We start from the raw sequence: 16,980 nt of genomic DNA on the forward strand, positions 1-16,980 counted from the left end.
TCGTAGCATCGCGAGGCTTCAAAGAAATATTAATGGGCGCCCACCACCTGATGGCCATCCAATGGTCCACAATGATGGTACCAATTTCATATGGGGTGTGGAGAAGGAATGGCATAGGAAGAAATTGAGAGTTCATAACCACTTGGACTCTAGGTCCAAGTGGTGCCATGGTCTAAGGCACTAGGATAAGGGGTGGCTCCAAATTTCATTCTTATCCATTTTAAATCCCGATGACCAACCAGGAGTTTAAGAAGTAGAAGGAGTCTTCTGCACCCTCTTGGTCATCTAAAATCTATGCACAAAATAATACGTAGACTAACTTAGATAAGGATGCCTCTCTTCAAGTGGCGCACAAGCAGAGACCCCATGCGCTAAGAGAAAAATTCTTTTTCGTGTGAGCCAGAAAATTAGCACCCAACCCTTGGCTTAACCAACCAAGGGTCAACCCAAATAAGATCAAATTGAAACTCTAGTCTAATCAGGTTAAATTAGTCCAACCAAGAAGCAATTTCGAATCCAATTCGGATACAGGAGCAAGGATTTGCAACACATACTAGCATGTTCATCTACAAATATGATCTAATTCAATTAGATCTTTGATCAATTTTTTTTGTGTGTGATCCATTGTGTTCCACATCTAGCCAGTAGTAGGTCCAGGTACAAATTGATCTGATTTGATTAGAATGCAATCTAACCGATTTAGGTCCAATCGAGCTAATCCGAATTTAACAATTAGAATCCTTTCTAATTAGCAATTGAATTAAACTCTTTAATTCAATCAAATCTACAAGACAAGATTGATGTCTAGCAATGTAGCATGTCTACTCAAAAGATATAAAATTTTGATAAAAATATCAAAAATATCCTTCAGTGGCAAGTTACCGTGCAATTCGATCCTTCGATCATTCTGTATTCTGAATATGTTCGAGTATGGATTCATGTCAAACTCAAATACATATTCTTATTGATTCTCCATCAATCAATGATGATTCTAATGAAGCATTAGAAAATATTTTCTAATCTTCATATTGCTCTGATCAGAGACTTCCTAAGTCATCTAGAGATGAGAATGCATAGGATGCCATCTCCTCTTACTAGGAGTGATCGATTCCTTATTGACCAACACACAACCTCCATACATATTACAGCATATCCAGAACATCTCGGACATGTCTTAATGTCATGCCTGAATATAAACAAAAATATAGATTCATGTGTTCAAGATTCTATGATGGTCTCAAGTCTAAAGATCACTTACACAACTCCCACTGAGAGAACCATCTTTTGATATGCAAGTAAGAGTCCATAAGATATTCTCTTGCAGGTCAATTCAATGAACTCATTCTCTAATAAGCATCCATATCCTTGTATTAGTGTCCTACACAAGTGACTGTGAGATCAATCACCCTCTCCATCGAGCATACATAGGATATGTCAGTCTTACCGAAAATATTGATCTCTGACTCAATGATCCAATGTCATAAAATATTTTAGATTAGGATTTTAGAATTTTAGGTCTCACAGGCATGATCTCATCATAGCCCTAAAACCATTGCTCTAATATATAGGGTTCATCATAATCTTAACAAATATAAGATGCAGCATATGATAAAACATAAATACCTTTTATTAATTTATAAAATATATTCCATGAGTCAGAAAGATTAAAGAACAGTCCATCAAAATATAAATTTTGATTGGCTTGTAGGACATCATTCTTTCAATCTCCTACTTGCACTAAAGCCAAGCGCCCTTATATTTTAACCCCATACAATCGAGGTGGCGATCGAACTGCTATTGTGGTAGAGCTTTAGTGAACATATCTGCTATGTTGTTCTTTGTATCTACTCATTCAATGGCTATATCTTATCTCTCGATAATTTCATGAACGAGATGGAAGCGTCTTAGAATGTGCTTGAGTTTCTACTAAGATCTTGATTCTCTTTTTTGAGAAACAACCCAGTGTTTTTACAATAAAGTGACACTGGGTGTTCATTCTTTGGAACCTTACCCAACTCATTAATGAACTCTTCATCAGACGGCTTTCTTAGCAACTTTACTTGCAATAATGTATTTTGGCTCAGGAATCGAGTCAGCTACATTTTGCTATTTAGAATTCTTCCAACTCACTACTTCTTTGGTACTTCTCAAGTACTTGAAAATGTATTTCACTATTTTTCAATGATCCTCTCTTAGATCTACCTGAAATCTACTGACTATGCCCAAGACATAGTAATATTAGTTCTGGTATATAGCATAGCATATATAATTGATCCTACTCTCGAAGTATGGAAATAGAACTCATTCTATTTCTCTCTTCAGATGTCTTAGAAAACATCCTTTTAAAATATGTATGCCTTGACCCATAGGTAAGTAACCTCTTTTACTCTCATCTATGTTGAACCTCTTCAACACAAGGTCTATATATCTAGATTGGGATAAACCTAGCATCCTCTTTTATCTATCCCTATAAATCTTTATACCAAATATATAGGATACTTTTCCAAATTTTTTATGAAAAACTTATTTGATAGCCATATCTTGACTGATTGTAGCATTGGGATATCATTTCCAATGAGAAGTACGTCATCTACATACAATATTAAGAAGATAATGGCACTCCCACTTGTCTTCTTAAACACATAAGGTTCACCCCTATTTTTCATGAAGCTAACCTCTTTGACTGTGACATCAAAATGGATGTTCCAACTCCTCAAGGCTTGCTTTAATCCATAAATGGATTTATGAAGCTTGCATACCTGATTTGCTCTCCCACTTGAGATAAATCCTTCTGACTGAGTCATGTAAATATCTTTCTCAAGATAACTATTAAGGAAGGCGGTCTTCACATCTATTTATCAGATTTGATAGTCATGGTATGCTGCTATAGCAAGCATAATCCGAATAGATTTGAGTACAGCAACAAACGAAAAAATTTCATCATAATCAACACTCTATTTTTGCTTAAAACCTTTCATCACCATCATGATTTTGTAGGTTTCAACTTGGCCATCTGCTCCAATCCTTTTTTATAGACCTATTTGCACCCAATAGATATAACACCTTTTGGTGCATCAACCAAAGTCCACACTTGGTTGATGTATATGGAGTCCATTTCGGATCTCATGGCCTCTAGCCATTTGTCTGAGTCTCTATTCATGACAGCTTTCGAATAAGTTAAAGATTCATCATTCTCAAAGATGTGGGCTTTATTATTCTCAATAATGAATCCGTACCTTATTGGTGCATTTTGCATTCTATTTGACTTTCAGAGAGGAGGTGTGTGTAGTGGCTGTACCTCATCAATGAATACTTCTGGCTGAGGAATATCTTGTGCATCTATTTGTAGGTCTTGAACTTCACCAAATTTAATTTTTCTCCCACCACCTCCTTTTAGGATAAACTCTTTTTTCATAAAAGTGACATGCCTACTAACAAATAGCTTTTATTCAGTAGGATGGAAGAAGAGGTATCTCATACTCTCTTTAGGATATCCTACAAATAAATATTTATCTATCTTAACACTTAGTTTATGTCCAAAACTTCTTTTGACATAAGCTGGATAGCTTCAAATCTTAACATACTTAAGATTAGCCTTCTTATCTCTCCATATCTCAAATGGAGTACTAGACATAGATTTTGAAGGTACTCTATTTAAAATATATACCGCAGTCTCTAGGGCATAACTCCAGAAAAAAATAGGTAAATCTATAAAGCACATCATGGAGCGCACCATATCTAATAAAGTGCGATTCCTCCTTTCAGCTATACTATTTAACTGTGGTATATAAGGAGAGATCAACTCAGAGAGAATACCCTTTTCTTTAAGATGATCTAAGAACTCACCAAAAATGTATTACCTCCTCGATCAGATCGAAGGATTTTAATACATTCCTTAGTTTGCTTCTTGACCATACTTTGATACTCTTTAAATTTATCAAAAGCTTTGGATTTATATTTCATAAGATACACATCTCCGAACTTGACATATCATCAGTGAACGTAATGAAATAAGAGTATCTACCTCTGGCCTAAGTTGTCATAAGACTACATACATCTATGTATACCATCCTAATAACTCACTTGTCCTTCCTTCATGTCACTAAATGGAGTCTTGATCATTTCACCCATATAACAAGATTCACAAGTTTCTAATAATTTATAATCATAAGGATCAAAGAAATCTTCTTTGTATAACTTTTAATTCTTGTCTCACTTATGTGACCAAGATGACAATACCAGAGAAAGGTATTATTCATCTCTTATCTCTTTCATTTTTTTTGCTTTCATCAATGTGAAAGGCATTATCATTAAGAGATAGTATTAGAAGATCATTATCCAATATGCCATTGCAATAATGCTCATTAAAACAAGAAATGAAGCAGCCATTGTCTTTTCCATTAATTTTAAAATCTTGTTGCAACAACAAAGGTACTAAAATTATATTTTAATAATTTTAGGCTTATAATAACAGTTTTCTAATTCTAAGATCTTTTCTGAAGGTAACTTCAAAGATAGTTCTAATAGCTTCAACTGAAGGATCTCTCCTCCATCGCCATAAAGCTTGAAGTCATCCTTCTTCAATGACTTCACAGGTGGTATCCAATATCAAAAAATTGACATTGAAGAACTAATGACAAATTGGTATGTATCACATACATACTTCTTGATGCAACACTTGCATGAGGCTTTACAGTTGCAAGGTAAGCTTGCAATTTTTTTTTCAGTGACATGCCTTGTCGCAGTAAAAATAAGTACCTTATCTGGAGACTTTCTCCTTCTTCCTCTTCATGATGCCACCTTTAGGGTTCAACCTTTTCTTTGAATCCTTCTTACCTATTTTCTTCTTGGAGATCCCATCCACAGAAGAAGTAGAGCCTTGTCCTTCTTAATATGATTCTCAACTTTTTGAGCATATTCAACAGCTCAGACAAAGAGGTATTCAGTTTGTTCATATGATAATTCACAACAAATTGAGATAATGATTCTGGAGTGATTACAGGATCAGATCCTGACTCAACTCTCCATCCATCACAAAATCTAATTGATCTAATCGAGTGATGAAGTCAATTACCATGAAACATAATCTTGTATGGATGTACCTTCTATTATCCTAGTATAGAATAACTACTTAGATATCTAGCAGTTCTATGCTATTCACCATATAGCTCTTTTAGATTGGACAGTATGGACTGAGTATCCATGCCATCATACTGCCTCTTTAACTCATTACTTATAGAGGTAGTATGATACACTCGACAGTAAAGCTATCATTCTGCCATATCGTGTATGTGGCTACCTCATCCTCTATAGTATCCTCCCCTACAAGCTTAGGATCAGGGGCATCGAGGATATAGGAGATTTTCTCTTGAATGAGCATAATTTTTAAATTCTTCAATCAGTCCACATAATTTAGATCAGTCACTTATTAATATCTAAAATTTATATAGTGATAATAAAGATGTCATAATATAGAACTAATCTATATAAATAAAAAATATAATATAATTAAGTAGACAACTCATGATGACATACATACAACTAGATAAGAACTTTTATCTAATTGTCTCTCACTATTTTGTTGAATACCATTGCCCTACCTATGATTAGGGATGGCAACAATCGATCCGATCCGCCAACTCATCCGCATTCGATCCGCGTTAAATAAATTTGGATTTGCATTAAATGGATTCGGATCATAAACAAGTTGACCTGTTTAACCAGTTTAATAATCGAGTCGGATTCAGATTTCAGATAGCTAACCTATTTAATCTGTTTAATAAATGAATTGGGTCGGATCGGGTCGATCGAGTTATAACCTATTTATCCTATAACATCTAGATCTTTTAGGGGCTTTAGCTTTAAGGGTTCCGAGTTTCGACTTGCGAACTTAGTCATTCACAGTTTCGCTATTCGTCACTTCGGTCCCATTCTATTTTTTCATCCCATCTCATTCTCAACTCTCGATGCTCTAGGATTTCTTCCTTCGGGCATCCACAGCTCTACTCCTTCGGTGGCCACCAGCGAATGCTTCCACCTCCTCTGGTACTTCCACCCTCCTTGGTTTTCTTCTCTTTTGGTTTCCTCCTTCGATCCTTGAGAGGAGGTGCTTCATCGGTACTTGACTGTTGGACTTGATCGATCTATCATTTACATCATTTTCTCTCTCTTTTTCTATTTCAGTGACCGATGCCTTCTTCCCCAATGGCCATCGTTGAGGGGGCTTGTGTGGTTGTGCCACTTGGTACCTTGACTGCTTGAGATCTAGAGTTTTTCTTTCTTTTTCTCTTTCAGTGGCCGGTGCCTTCTTCTCAATGGCCGTCCTGAAGAGGCTCGTGCAATTGTGCGCTTAGTGCCTTGGCCGCTCGAGATATAGGATTTTCTCCCTTTTCTTCCTTCAATGGCCGTGCCTTCTTCCCCAATGACCGTCACCGAGGGGGCTTGTGCATTATGCCACTTGATGCCTTGCCGCTGAGATCTAAGGTTCTCTCTTTGTTTCTTTTTTGATGGTTGGTGCCCTTTCTTCCCCAACGACCGTCGCTGAGGGGGATTGGCCGCTTGAGATTTTAGATTTTTTTCTCTTTTCCTCCTTCTGTGCTTTCTTAATCCTTTCAAAGTATATTTTTTTATTTTTTTCTCTCATTAGTTTTGTATTCTGTTTTATATTCTTTTGAGTTTTGATTTCTATTTTTTATGTTGAATGTCAAAATGTGTAGAGGTTTATTTTAAAATTTGTGTAGGGAGGCTATGATAATTTTGGAATATATCTTTTTTTGTTATTCAACTATTTCTACAGCAATAATCTTGGATGGTCTTCTTCTACAGGCAACCAATTATTGTTGTTTTGATTTAGTTATAGATAAATACTAAATCTGAGTCTCCTCTTTCTCTTCCCTTCTTTGATGTTCTACCTATTAAATGGATTGGGTCGAATCGATTAAATAGATTATTCATCTAATAAACAAGTTAAATAATAAACAATTGGATCGAATCAATTAAATAGATTAACTATTTAATAAATAGGTTAAATAGATCAAGTCGGATGATCTAGTTATTAAATAGGTCAGGTTCAGATTTAAAAATCTGATCTCTTTAATAAACAGATCAGATTTAAATTCGATATGTTCTGACCTGACCCAACCCATTTATAACCGATCTGATCTGATTGCCACCTCTACCTATGATAAACAAAAAATCCTAATAGATTTTCTTAGTGGTTGAGATCCTAATTTCTTAAAGAAATCTTATGTTACATAACAAATCCATATGATTTGAAAGGTGGAAAATCTTTTCAATTGCATCTTATGCAATTCTCAATTCATAGCTTATGGTTGCATAATAAAATATAATATTTTAGTTAAATCAGATCTTTCATTTTCATACAGTCAAATTTGAATAATGCTGTCCTTATGGTTGCACAAAAAGCAGTACATCCAAAAATACCATAAGTATCTTATATGTACCAAGACTATATTACATCTGTCCTCATAACAAATCTTATAGTTGCACAACAAACTTACTATGATTCTTGACATAACATTGACCTAGCATGAAAGAAGGCCTCAAGAAGTTTTTCAATATTAAAATTTTTTAATTTCAAGATCACTTTACCAAATTGATTAGGTAAGTAGGTGGGAGGCTCCCCATAACTTTTCGTAAATACCAATAAATTGGTTAGATAAGCAACAGACCTAATTAAATAACCATTTTTAGTACTTTCCTAGACACTAATTGATGATCAATTGATTAACCTACAATTGTTATAACTACAACTTAATATATTTTTTTTATGAGAGCTTTTCCAATCTCATGCACATTCTAACATGAATCATATAAAATTCAGCAGTATATCAATTGAATATATGATCCTATCATATATGCATCTATTCATATCAACTCATATGAATACATAATCATACAAAGATATATGATTGAAAATTCATTTATAAATTTCATAACATAATTCATATCAAACATATGAAATTAGATTATTGTTATCTCATAGCAAAATTCAAAACTTAGTGATCTATAATTCTACACCTAAGCATGACATATGATTGAACCAATCAAGGATAGCTCGATACCACTATAGGATTATGATAGCACAGCGATAGCACAGATTTCAAAAATATTCTTATAAAATCTTAACCATCAAATCCTAATCCAGGACCTCTTTGATGATTAACAATCATATATATAATATTTGCATAATATAATGGTAGGTGTAGAAAAATATCTGTATCGCTAAATCCAAATTTCGACAAAGCTTCCACCAGACACTCAAGTGTTCACCCTCCAATAGTGATCCACACAGGGTCTTGATCAAAACTCGCACTCCTTAATCTGGTTCCTCCTACTGAATTCTTTCTCAAAGATTTCTTCGGACAGCGCAACCCTAGCCTCTCCTTCCTTCCTCCTAGCCTTCTCCCACTATTCTTTTTTTTCTCCTTGTCTTGCCTAATTCTCTTCTTAAGCCTTGTCCTAAAGTAGACCTTTATCCCAAAGAGGACTTTGTCTTAACAAAAAAAAGAAGAGGATTATTGGACAATAGCAGAGAGGATGTAAGAAAGAAAGGATTGGAATGAATGAATCAGATACCTGACACACCACCCTATTTATAGATGGCGTATGGTGAATTTCAATCCATCTCATGCCCATCCAATCAATTTCTCATGCCTATCCATCCTTCTCACACCCATCTATGAGTTCTTATGACACGTGGACAAACATTGGAAACTTAATTTGAAAAGATGCCTTCTATAGAAGGACTCTTCGAGAAAATAAATTTTTGATATTTTCTTCATAGCATCGTGAGGCTTCAAAAGAAATCTTAAGGAGCGCCCACCACTTGATGGCCATCCAATGGTCCATAATGTGGCACCAATTCATATGGGGTGTAGAGAAGGAATGACGTAAGAAAAATTGAGAGCTCATAACCACTTACTCTAAGTCCAAGTGGTGCTATGATCTAAGGCACTAGGATAAGGGATGGCTCCAAATTTCATTCTTATCCAATTTAAATCCTGATGACAACAGGAGTTTAAGAAGTAGAAGGAGTCTTCTACGCCCTCTTGGTCATCCAAAATCTATGCTACAAAAATAATATTAAAGTAACTTGGATAAGGATGAAAGGATGCCTCTCTTCAAGTGGCGCACAAGGAAAGACCCCACATGCTAAGAGAAAATTCTCTTGCATGTGAAAGCTAAAAAATCAGTGCCTAACTCTTGGCTTAACCAACCAAGGTCAACCCAAATTAGATCAAATTAAAACTCTAATCTAATCAGATTAAATTAGCCCAACTAGGAATCGATTTTGAATTCGATTTGAACACAAGAGCAAGGGTTTGCAACACGTGCTAAATATTCATCCTGTAAATATGATCTAATCCAATTAGATTTTTGATCAATTCTCTTTATGTATGATCTATTGGGTTTCACATCTAACCAGCATAAGTCCAGATATAAATTGATCTGATTTGATTAGAATTCAATCTAACCGATTTAGGTCCAATCAAGCTAATTTGATTTCAACAATTAGAATCCTTTCTAATTGATGATTGAATTAAATTATTTAATTCAATCAAACCTAAAAATAAGATCAACGTTTAGCAATGTATCATATCTCCCTAAAAGATATAAAATTTTGATAAAAATATCAAAAAAAAATTTTAGTGATCATCCTGCATCTCAAATATGTTCATAAGTATGGATTCATGTCAAACTCAAACATATATTCTTATTGATTCTCATTAATCAATAATGATTCTAATGAAGTATTAAAAAAATCTTTTCTAATCTTCATACTGCTCTGATCGAAGATTTCTGAGTCATCTAGAGATAAGAAAGTACAGGATGTCATCTTCTCTTACTATGAGTGATCGATTTCTTGTTGACTGACTCACAACCTCCATATATGTTATAGCATATCCAGAATATCCCGTACATGTCTTAATGTCATGTCTGAGAATGAATCAAAATATGAATTCATGTGTACAAATTTCATGGTGGTCTCAGGTCTAAGGATCACTTACACAACTCCATTAACAGAACCATCTTTTGATATGCAAGTAAGACTCTATAAGATATTCTCTTGACAGGTTAATTTAGTGAACTCATTCTCTAATGAGCTTTCATATTCTTATATTAGTGTTCTACACAAATGACTGTGAGATCAATCACCCTCTCCATTGAGCATATATAAGATGTGCTAGTCTTATCGAAAATATTCATCTCCGACTCAATGATCCAATGACTGAAAATATTTTAGATTAGAATTTTAGATCTCACAAGCATAATCTCATCATAGTCCTAAAATCATTGCTCTAATCTATGGAGTTCATCATAATCTTAACAAATATAAGATACAACATATGATGAAACATAAATATCTTTTATTAATTTATAAAATATCATTTCATGAGTCAAAAAGATTACAGAACAGCCTATCAAAATATAAATTTTGATTGACTTGTAGGGCATCATTCTTTCATTTACTCAACTCAGAAAGATCCCAGTTTTCTAACTGAGAGCTCAAATCAGAAGGAGATGTAGTGATGGTAAGTATAGATCGGAGTAGAAACACATACATCATCAAATAAGATCAATTATTAGGAGGATTTAGCTTAAAAGATTCTTTTGTTCCTCACCTATTATATAAGTGAGGTCATGTGTGCCAACAAAGCTTTTTCCTTCCTTCCTACCGAAGAGCTTACAAGAGAAGTTAGTAGCAATACCGAGGATGGAAGTAAGCAACAAAAATTTTGATTTAACATAAACCAACGTTGCTTGCAAAGTCACAATCAATAAGAATATGTTGACAATCCACACATCTTGGACATAAATCACAGTCAATAGATATAGAGTAAATAATATCTTGAAAAGTAAGAGCTCCTTAGTAGGCAAGCATCGCCACATGAATTTTCAAAAAAAATACCTTACCCTTATCAGAACTGAAAGGCACTGCACCCAATCAAAATTATATTGAAAATATTGTATATAAGAGGGGATTAGCACTATCGTGATATCTTTAGAAGGGATAGAAATCAGCTTCATAAGAGCCCGTCCAAGTTGATTAGACCAACGGGCATATGCAAGGGGCATAGAAAGAATAAAAGTCATCATATCAGCATTACAAAAAATAGTTAATAAAGAAACATTCTATGTATTGTTGGGCAAAATCAAATCGATGATAGTGTACTATGATAAGTCATATTTAACATTGGTGAAAGAGGCCAGTGACTTATTAGCATATTAGAGAGCCAAGGATCATTCCAAGTATTGACCGATATGCCATTACCAATTGACCATATAAATTGAAATTAGATTTTATGGCCAATAGATAAAATTTTACATTAGCTGGGAGAACATTTAGGAGGTGGCTGATACAAGATCGAGGAATGTGAAAATGATATTTAGTTGAAACCAGTTGAGCCCACAGGAATGAGGCTGAAGATCAATTTTGACGGCCAACTTCCCCAAAAGCATAGATTGTCGTTGTGAAGAAAGTGTAAACCAAGGCCACCAATAGTTTTCGAAGTATAAATAGTATCCCAAGATATCAAATGAAGACACTGTGGATTAAAGTCATATGACCCCAAAGAAATAAAAAAACTCATGCTTAATAAGATCAAGGATAAAGATGGGGATAAAGTAGCGACATCATATAAAGTGGGATGGAAGCAAGAACCGATTGCAAAAAAGTAGCACGTCCAGCAAAGGATAAAGCCTTCCATTTTCAAGATTGAATTTTAGCTAGAATCTTATCAGTTAGGAATTTCAGATCCACTGGACATAGTTTAGTATCAGAAATTGACACACCAAGATATTTTCAAACACCACACTTACAAGCATACCAAATGTAGAAGAGTTAAGGTGTTTGATATTACTTGGAACCAAAAGATTGATGATCATGGAGAATTTGATAAGATTAATAGACTTCCTAAGTATGTAATATGAATACAGAAGAAGTTTAAGGCATAAGGCATCCTGAACCATATTCGAGCAATAAGGAGACAGTCATCAGCGAAAGTAGGTGAGAGATGTGTGGTCCACCTCTACTAGGGATATAAGGATGAAGAAGTTTAGCTTGGACCACAAAGTATAAAATAATAGATAGAATTTAGAATACAAGACAAACAAAAAGGATGACAGAGGATAGCCCTAGCGAAGGGCATAAGCAACAGTAAACCAATTAGTAGAGGAACCATTAATAATAAGGACAAATTATAGATTTAGAATGCAAATAAATATCCAAGCAATGAATTGATCATAAAAATTAAATAGCTTTAAGATCTAAATAAAAAACTCCATTGTGCATGTCTTTCTCCATATCCACCTTTATCATAAGAAGCCCACAACAGAGGGAGCATATCAAAGAGTGTGTAACCTCTTGAGAAATAAAAATATTTTTCATAACACTTCTCCTCCTACAAATGCGCCTTAAGTAGAAATAAACCAATAATAGAGCAGAGGGAGCATGAACCAAGAATCATCAGAAGTTTGAGTATGAGCCCACACTAATGAAAATGCTAAAGCAAATAGTCCTAGATAAGATGATCATCATGCACCCACTGGCCAAAGTTGCTCTTAAGGCGAGGATACAATTATGTCTTCTTATAATGATAGTGGCTCTATAAAAGAATTTGATATTTATATCACCTTCACAAAGCCTCCAAATATGAAATTTTTGATGCCAATTCAACTCTTGCATAGATAAGTTTTGATTATATTTTTGGAGAAGTTGAAGCATGAAAAAGTAATCAGCTTAGGAAAGGGGACCAGATTGAGATTCAAGCAATTGAAGAGATAGGATACAATTATATAGAGCCTCTCCATTTCGAAATAGATTTCCACTTCGTATTTGTTCCAATATTAGATCTTCTTTTTTAATTTCTGCAAGAGGAATGTTAAGTGCTCATCAAGAGAATATGTTCAGCCCCACTTTAAGAAGTCTGAAATAAATGGTGAAAGCTAGGACAAAATTTTCAAAAGTTATGATAACGGAAAGAAACATGACCTTCGTTAAAGAAGGTTGAATCAAAAGCATTAGAGGACAATGATCTAAAGCAAAGCAAGCCAAAGTGTTAGAGATGCAACTTGGGATACATTTGAAACCAAGCATCAGATGCAAAAGATCGATCAAGGTATTCTCTCAAATCCTAGACAAGCCCATTTGGTTAGTACATCAAGTAAACCTAGGATTCTCATAACTAAGATCAATCAAGCCCATGGTTGAAAGAAAGGCATGAAATTCCTAGCATCCCTATTACATGAAAGGCTCTCCCACCCAACTTATCTTGAGAGGACAATACAATTAAAATTATCGAGAAGGAGAGTAGGAACACCCAAATTCAAGACCTATGAAGCAGCATGCCAAAATGAATGATGGCAGTACCATGGTACTAGCATAAATAATGCCTAAAATCCAAGACATGGATCCATGTTAAGATATAAGATCAAGATAAATATACCTATCCATGTGAACAAAATTCACTAACCCAAGAGTTCGACGCTAGGCCACTATAATCCTCCTGATAAATCTTCCGATGGAACCATATAGATCTCCCAACGATGGCCAAATTTATGCAGAACTCGATCCATAGCGTTCAGCTCTAAACATATTTTTACAAAATCATAAATATCTAGTTTATACATATAAACTAAAGATTTAGAATACTTAACAAAAAAGAACTTGTAGCACTTTTACAATTTCAGACTAGCACTCTTATGATGACATAGAAGGCTATTCCCATACAGAACAAGCATAGGACTCTTTCTCAAAGATCGATCAATAACTTGAAATTCAATTTTAGATGAAGCGCCTTCAGCTCCCAACGTGCATGTAAGCTAACGAAGATTTCATTATAGGTGGCAGTAAAATTTATACCTTTAGAGGATATTAAGGATCGAGACTCACTAACTGAAGTGGCAACTAATGAAGGCCCATCCAACTATTGGGGTTGGTCAAAATCAGTCACTATACTTTTTTTTAGTATGTCCCTTTGTACATAAAACTAGAGCTTTAGAGTCATTTTTGTAACTTTATATAAGGTTGCTCCTCATAAATAATTACCTTTGATTATGGGGATGAGTCAAAGCTAGGGGATCTGGCAGCTGATGGCACATTGACTGGAGAATGCTTTTACTTCTCTTTTTGCCCCACTCCATCTGACTTCTAGAAGATCCGACGCTTGTAACTCTATTAGCACTAGCTCAGGATGAAGTAAGCCCTCTGCATCACTTAGAGACTCAAATCTTGAATCATTATTGGGCTAGCAGGAGTTGTCTTAATTGGATATAAAGAAGCAATTTTTTTGGGAGCAATCTAGGATTACTTAAAGAACCCACAGGAGATGATGCAATAGCGAACCACGAGTCTCTTTCCTTGGGTAGGTGCTGCAACTGGAACCTTGTAGCTCTAATCCAAAGTCCATATAATAGATTTTTAGGAGAGAAAGGCATATCCTTGCACCAAGCATATTCTCAAGGAGAACTCCTATATGACCATGCCATAGTGGATAGTTGAGAGGTTCTTATATACAAATTCTTACAAATGACTTGGTCATTGATGAAAATTTTGTACCTAAATAGACTGGACAAGCAAGATCCAATTAATATAGACCCTAACAAACCCTAAGTGAAAAAATTTATAGTCCAGAGATCTAAGAACTTAGATTTTCCAGCTCTAGAAGCTATCTTCAAAATCATATCATTATCCCAAACATCTAAAGTAAATACCTTTTGGATCATGTTCTTAGATGGTTTGAAATTTGACCTCCAACCTTTTAGTACAAATAGTTGGCCAACCAGCACCCAAGTCTTTTTTCAAGATCCAAAATCAAACTTTCTCAAATGATAGAGATAAAAGTAAAAAGTCCTCGATAGTGGACTCACCTGAAAGTCTCCTTCAATTACCATAACTTCTTCATTTTTCACTGGATGAAATCAATTGCAAACTTACAAATCATAGCCACTTGATATTTCTTCACCATCCTTTATAGCTCCTTTTTAAGAAGACCACCAATCCATTGACGTATGCCTCCAAAGCCAAGATGTCCTCCTCTGAAGGTTGAGGCATCTCTCAATAAAAACAACAAAGGCCTTGCACAACTTGAGCCAAATAATGGTCATGATCCATACTCTGATCGGTGACTCTCTCCCTTTTCTTTCGAAGACGAGTCATTAAAGGGATGGGATGCATCTACTGCTAGAACCCCGAAGCAGATCCATAGAGGACCTTACCAATAATGAATGTCCTTCCGAAGAAGGGTCAACAAAATCCTAACTTTATCCTTCGCACTCTCAGTCTGGACGTCCATAGGGTACAAATCTGAAAACTATTTTTACTAGTTTTTATTTAGAACAATATTCTCTACCTTCCAACTAGTTTTGAAGATCAAACATGTTCTTCACAATTTTGAAGTTTCCTGCACAAATCTTCTCCTCTAAAAATTATGATTAAAGCTACAAAATCAATTGAGAATTATAATCATAGTAGGGTATGGAGAATGAAAGCTTGGCCAACTACCTCAATATAGTGAATTCATCAATAAGCATAATGAGAATCTATTTTAACCACTCTAGGGAGGTGAACTTGGTAAAGAATGGGAGGTTTTTTAGAAAATTTTGATAAGCTAGATATGAGATGAAATCTCATTGTCTCCAGACTTGGCCAACCAATCAAAAGTATTCTCAAGATAGGAAGATGATGGAACTTGAACTTAAAGTTTGATTCTACTTAGATTTTAAATCATCATCCTCATATGCTCATAATTTACTATTTGATCAAATTTATTTTCCAACCCTTCACCACCATCACACTCACCAAAATACTTAACACAATCAGGTGCTTGATTGGCTTGCATATTTAGTTTGCCATTAATAAAAGGCTTTTTCCTTCAATAGTATCAAAGACACCATGTGGTTCTTTCAAATCACTATCAGTTGGCCATCTATAAAGGATTTATTTTATTTCCTCCATATTTAAATTATCAATATTAATTTATTTACTTATAAATTGAATCCTCCCCCAATATGATTGTAATTTACATCATACAATTTTAAAATTATCAAATTTAAAAATCAATAATTTAAGAATACTCTTTCTATTTTTCCATATGTTGGTGGGTTTTTTTAGTTTTTATTTGGGATCATGGGGTTAAAATAAAGAAGAAACATGCTAGAGTTGTAAAAAATTCAAAAATATTCAAAATATCTAAAATATAAAAATAAAAATATATCTAAAAATCAGATGGGAGTTGCTATAAAAAAAATATAATTCCCTAAAATCTAAAAAATACCACAAAAATAAAAAAAGGTAGAATTCCAAAATATTTCTTTTTAGGAAATTATTATTTTGCTACTAGTGCAACTAATAATTTATGTTAAAAAGTAAAGCTAAAAATAAAATTATGAAAGTGTTTATAGCATGCTAGTACTCTCATTATTCAAAAAACTGAGGATCAAAGCACCAAGGGCTATTATGATCTAAAAAAATAAAAATTAACAAAATATCAAGAAAAAAAAAAAAGATAAAGAGTTGTGAATCAATGTTTCTTTGATCAAATCCTCCATAATAGTATCTCCCACATCTCAAAATAACTAAATAGAATAATTAATAGTGTCCCAAAGGTCGCCATCAAGTTCATCAATCAACATTCATACTTTGCTTATTAGATTTGTGAAAAAAAAAAAGGAGAAAAAGAACCAAAAAGAGAAGAAAAAAGAGAAAGAATTAAAAAGAGAGGGAAAAGAGAATTAAAAAAATTATATAGAATCCTTTCATATTTGGGCAAGAAATATTTGACCTCAAATTTTTTACAATTCTAATTAGACTCCATAAATTATTTTTTCATTGCAATATAGCCCTACAATCTATCTTCATTAAAAATTATTATTACATAATCATCATGTGATAATAAAATAACCTATAACTCATAAATGCCCTTGCTTATTAAATTAGCATGGGCCTTTAATTTTGTG

The sequence above is a fragment of the Elaeis guineensis genome, chromosome 9 (assembly GCF_000442705.2).
Source record: "Elaeis guineensis isolate ETL-2024a chromosome 9, EG11, whole genome shotgun sequence".
NCBI lineage: Eukaryota > Viridiplantae > Streptophyta > Magnoliopsida > Arecales > Arecaceae > Elaeis > Elaeis guineensis.